The following is a 6136-nucleotide window of genomic DNA, read 5'->3' on the forward strand; positions in this document are numbered from 1 at the left end:
AAGTGAGTGGAAGGGAAATGTTTTTCCCTTAACACTAAGCGTAAGTAACATCTTCACCGTCGTTTTACAGAAATCATTGGGTTTCTCCTAACGCAGGATTGACTGGACGATGGGTAGAGAAACGATCACTGGTAAGTGTAGTAGTCGGAGTTCTTCCCTTAATAGCCGTTGAGGTCCAACTTGATAGGAGGGAAGAGAAAGCAGTTAAAAAACATAATCTGTCAGAAGTGGGATTCGAACCCACGCCTCCAGGGGAGACTGCGACCTGAACGCAGCGCCTTAGACCGCTCGGCCATCCTGACTTCCCGCAGCCTGCTCTGGGAGGTCTCCTTTAGTTCCTGGCACGTAGTCTGAGTCAACCCGTAGTCAGCAACGGGGTTCTGAGTGGTTCCTGCGGGTCCAGGTTATCCAGAGCTGGAAAAACCACTCGGGCCGCTCCCAGAAAGCCATTTTATTATTTTATCTATTTATTTTAACGGAGAACATAAGCTGTTCTAAATGGAATGCAATCTGAGCAGAAATAGCAACTCAGCCATAGAAAAAACTGTCACAGCGCCCGCAAGGTGAGGCGCCCTGGCCACCTGCAGGGAGGGATGGGCTTGTCACCTGCTGTCACCGCCTGGGGAGCTGGGGCGGAGCCGCGCCTGCGGGGAGCGCGCGGGGTGGGAGAGGGCGGGGCGCGCAGGGCGAGGAGGGCGGGGCGAACGGGGCGAGGAGGGCGGGGCGAACGGGGCGAGGAGGGCGGGGCGCGCAGGGCGAGGAGGGCGGGGCGCGCAGGGCGAGGAGGGCGGGGCGAACGGGGCGGGGCTTCCCCTCCAAAGCCAGCGGGGGTCCCGGAGATCCAGACACTGTTATCCGCGGCCACACTCTGATCTTGGAGCTGCCGCTGGCGACGTGGGGGGCCGGGATCAAGGGAGGAAGGTCTCCTGGGGAGCTTGCAGGAAGGAGGCGGGGTGGTAATGACACTCTGGTCACCCGAAGCACTCAAGACCTGGAGGCAGCCCCTGAGCACAGGAGGCAATTTAAAGGTGTAACATATCCCATTCGTATTGCTAGCCTGGTGGTATTGTGTGGGATAGAGTGGGTTACATGAAATAGATGATTTAAGATCAACGACATTGTAGAAGGATTACGTGAAGAACAACTCAGAAGAATGTAGAGGAAAGCCGCATGGCCTGGTGGTTCGTGCCTGTTAAACCCTAGCTACTTAAGGAGGCTGACATCTGAGGATTCAAGTTTGAAGCCAGACTGGACAGAAAAGTCGGTGAGATTCTCATCTCCACTTAATCACCACTCCCCCCCACCAGAAAAAGAAGAAGCTGGAAGTGCAGCTGTGGCTAAAGCCATAGAGTGGCAAGTGTTGACCAAAAAAACTTAAAGGACAGAGTCAGGCCCTGAGTTCAAGCCTCATCACTAGCAGAAAACAGAAAAAAAAATGCAAATAAATTATGTCTGGTGGAGATGCAATTAAATTCAGATTCTGGTAGAGGCCAGTTTTAAATTAATAAATTCATTTCCACACTTCTGACGATATGCATATAGTCACCTTTGAACCATTTTTTCTTATAAGAAAATTTTATTGTAGTAGAAGAAACATTACAAAACTTTGTTTGGGGTTTTTGTTTGTTAATATCTCTATACAATAATGAGCAAATTCCCAGCCCCCTTTCTGCATTGAGACCCTCCCATATGCAAACACAGGTTCTATACATTTGTAAGCACATGTAACCAGTCTGCCCACACTTTGTTCAGCATTGTGCAGGCCACACTGTTAAATCCATGCGAAATCAGTACAGCACCATCTACTTAGAAAAGCAGAACCACATAAGACTGACAACAATAAGAGACCTCAGAATGATATCGCAGTTAACAAGCAAAACAGGATCTGTAGTATTGATTGTGGATACAGAGGAAAACCAGCCAGAGGAAGTGGTGTGCCGGGCAGTGTTGGGAAATACCAAACCAAGCCTGCGTGCCCTTCCCCTGTGGAGCCAAGGGCAGTATAGTTTTCCAGAACCCATGTTCACAGTCCATTTGAGACATTGCCACAGCCACACACATAAGCACTGTCAGGGTCTACTCAGCCCACCCCCCAGCTCCAGAGCTCCAGCTACGTGAGAAGATATCATGTGTCCTAAAGCCCATACTCTAAGTCACATACTATCCTAGAGTGTACTCAGAACACAACCTAAATCACACGACTTGTACCTGCCTGGTGAGGCCAGGCCCGCCTTGAATAAAGACCTTTCTCTCAAGTCTGATATCACAAGGTGATATTGTCCCAGAAGCTGGGGACAAAGGCCAGATCTCTCTCTCTCTCTGGTCAACTTTAAATTCTTTCCTACACAAAGGTAAATAATTAAAGCCAGAAGCTAACAGAAAAGGATACCTGGCTAAGTATTAAGAAATTCAAAAGATAAACTTTTCCCCCTCTGATGCATCCAGAAGATTGGCAAAAAAAAAAAAGTCTTCATGGGGTTGTCAATGGAATGCTGAAAAAAAAAAAAAAGAAATGTGGCTGGGCATGGTGGCTCACACTTGTAATCCTAGCTACTCAAGAGGCTGAGATCTGAGGATCGTGGTCCAAAGCCAGCCTGGACACTAAAGATCCTAAAGTCCAGAGACTCTTATCTCCAATTAACCACTTGAAAACAGGAAGTGGGGCTGTGGCTCAAGGGTTAGAGTGGTAGCCTTGAGCTGAAGAGCTCAGGGACAATGCCCAGGCCCAGAGATCAAGCCCCATGACTGACCCCCCCCAAAAAAATGAAACCTGCTTATGTAACTGTAACCCATTTTCACATCACAATTAGTCTTCCATCTAGTGCTTCGAAGATTACACCCAGAGTGCTTATGTAAACTGGGCACTGATGGCTCATGTCTGTAATTCTAGCTACTCAAGAGGCTGAAATTTGAGGATCACATTTTGAAGCCAACGTAGGCAGGAAAGTCTGTGAGACTCTACCACCAAAAAGACAGAAGTAGAGGTGTGGCTTAAAGCATAGATCACTGGCCAAAAAAGCTTAGGGTTAGTGTCCAGGTCCTAAGTTCAGTCCCCAGGACTGGCAAAAAATAAAGTGTTTATGTAACATTAATTATAACAGAGAAGTATTGGAAATCACGTTTCCCCCCCTATAGTGTTTGTTTGTTTGTTTTTCGACAGTCCTGGATTTTTCTCAAGGTTAGAGCTCTACCACTTGGGCAAACTCCCGCCACCTCCCCCTCCCCCCAGCCCTATAGTGTTTTGCAGCAAGATCTTGCTATGTAATCCAGGTTGGCTTTGAACTCCAGATTCTTCTGCCTTCTGGAGTAATAGAGGGCTGGCATTACATGTGCACATGCTCTGTAAACTGTTCACAAGTCAGTGAGAAGAATGAGCTCATTTCCATGGAATGCCACAGACATAATTCCAAGGCACAGTGTGTGACAGGACCAAGTTTTAATACTTACAGTAACAGCCCAATTTGGGGTAAAAATGAGCACAAAATTTTAAATGATACACACAGGGAGTCTACATTGCTACATATGCATGAAAGGAAACACGGAAGAGAGAGACAAAGAGAAGAAGGAAGGAAGAAAGGAAAGAAGAGAAGGAGGGAGGATGGGAGGGGGAGGAAGGCCAATACAGAACAAGTCTGATATGCCAAACTTAGCAGTAATTCACTGGACGCAGAGAGATGTGGGTGATGACATATGCCAGGAGAAAAGTTAATGAGTTGTGACATTACAAATAAAGACATCTGGATGACATTGATCAAGATGCATTGTATTCATAAGCTGCTTTGTTAAATGGCAACTTCTTCCCACAACCACTGAAGATAACAGAAATATTATAGACTTAAAAAAATAAGAATGAAGCAATCAGAGCCCAAATGTGGTGGTGAATGCCTGTAATCCCAGCACTTCAGCGGCTGTGGCAGGAGGAGGATTTTGAGTTTGGGACCAGTCAGGATTATATAGCAACAAGAAGAGAAAGAAATCAGTCATACAACAGCTGTGTGGCTGCCCATAGAGCAGCTGGAAAATACTCATTATTTTCTGATTGGCATCAGTACCTACCCAAAGTCAGCTCTGGAATTTGATGAAGCCTGCAGAAGTCAGCTTTCCTCCCTCCCTCGTCCCTCCCTCCCTTCCTTTCTCCTTCCTTCCTTCCCTCCCTTCCACCTTTCTTTCCTCCAGGGATTTCCTCCTGAGTGCTGCTGGCCTTGAGAAATGTCTTAATTTTTAAAAAAGATTATAATTTTATTGTTATTATAAAGGTAATATGCAGAGGGATTACAGTTTCATAAGTCAGGTAATGATTTACGAATGGCTTTTTGGACAATGTCACCCTTTTCTTTGCTCTCTTCTTAGATGAGAATTTCTTTTTTTTTTTTATTGTAATTAGTAAAAGGGTTACATGATATTTGCCAGATAGAAGGTGCATTAATTCACATACATTGATACCCTTTCACATGTCTTGGTACCCGTTTCCCTCCCCCCCCACACCCCCCACCCGTCTTGGTTTTCCCCCCTTCCCTATCAAATTTCAAATATCCAAATACAAATAAGTTCAATATATCAGATAACAAAGTGAGATACTATACCAATATGAGCTAACCAAGGGACAGCAAAGGAGATGAGAGACAACATAGTACATTAAGGACAACAATCATTCTTTATATGGCTTTTGTTTCACTATCCTGGAGGTCCTTTCAATTAGCTTCACATTATATGGCCTTATGTTAGATGAGAATTTCTTACATGTCCTTTTATTGCTTTGTCTGCCATGGTGGCTTACCACTGTTAGCCTATTTTGAGACTCTCTCTCTCTCTCTCTCTCTCTCTCTCTCTCTCTCTCTCTCTCTCTCTCTCTCTCTCTCTCACTCTCTCTCTCTCCTCTTTCCCCACCCTGCCTCCTTCCATTTCATTCCCAAGGGTTTTATACCCACATGACCAACTCCCCCTCCAACTCCTTCCCCTGGGTCTTAAACCTTGTAGCTCCCTCATTCTCCTAGCCCTATAGCCTTGTGTCCTTCCTTAAAGGTCTCAAGACCTTTGCACATATAACACTTTTCTATGTCTACCGTTCTCTTCTGCCATCCTTTGCTGTAATCCCAGCTACTCAGGAGGCTGACATCTGAGGATCATGGTTCAAAGTGTTTAGACACTCACTAACCTGGCTATCTAAATAATTCTGTTTCTTAGGATCTCTCTCTCTCCCTTGGCATTTCCTCTGGTAACAGGACAATTTTCCTCTTCTTGGCTCTATATCTGACCCTGAGCACGGCCCCCTCACAGGGCTTGTTGCTTCCAAGGTACCCATGAAACATCTCCTCTCTGCCCCTCCATCATGCCCAGCCTGGGCCCACAGAAGGGAGCCTCTGCCAGACTAGAACTCAAGAGTTCAGCTCAGACTAGGCCTAGGTGAGGGTGTTGCCTCTCTGCCCTGCCCCCACTCACCCCTCTGTCTCTTCCCCCCTTCCAGGGACCTAAGGCGCCCTGGCACCAGTGGAGATCTGGGTGGGCAGCTGCCTCCAGCCCTGGCCAGGCTCCTTCCCACTTTTTCTGAGGGCTGTATGCAGTGAGTAGGAAGAAAATGTCCAAGAATAAACACACACAGGGCTCCAGTCCACTTGTTGCCATTTGAAAGGAATGAAAGTGGGATTAACAGAAGAAGAAAAAAAAACCCCAAATCCAAACAAACAGCAAAACAAAAACACCCTAGTGTTTTAGACTTGCCCCCGAAACAATGGCCTTACTGTGTTCCTGTCATGATAAAATTAAGAACTCACCCGAGCTTTGTTCTGCACTAGGACTGATCCTCAGAGGCTGGTCTCTGGGTCCCAGCACTGTAGCTACTAAAAACAACTTGTATTTGCAGAGTTCTTGCTGCAGGTGAGGAGTAGTAGGGAGGGGTCCCTGATATGGGGGGGAGGTGTTTGAATGGGTTAAGAGTCAGCCAGTGTTAAAGTGAGGTTCAATAGTCCGGAAGACCAGTCTCCAGATCTTGTCATTTGCTGCTTAAAACCTGCCAGACCAAGCTGGGTGCCTGTAATTCCAGCTACTCAGGAGGCTGACATCTGAGGATCTTGGTTCAAAGGCAGACCAGACAGGAACACCTATGAGACTCTTATCACCAGTTAACCAATAAAGAACA

General features: G+C 46.6%; 1 non-coding gene across 1 annotated transcript; it reads right to left on the reverse strand.

Annotated features, from left to right (window-relative positions):
- Nucleotides 1-219: 219 nt before the first annotated feature.
- Trnal-cag (transfer RNA leucine (anticodon CAG)) lies at nt 220-302 on the reverse strand. The gene has a single exon. It is a non-coding gene; the product is annotated as a tRNA-Leu (tRNA).
- Nucleotides 303-6136: the final 5834 nt, after the last annotated feature.

Source organism: Megascapheus bottae, chromosome 24, assembly GCF_031878675.1.
Source record: "Megascapheus bottae isolate mThoBot1 chromosome 24, mThoBot2.hap1, whole genome shotgun sequence".
Lineage (NCBI taxonomy): Eukaryota > Metazoa > Chordata > Mammalia > Rodentia > Geomyidae > Megascapheus > Megascapheus bottae.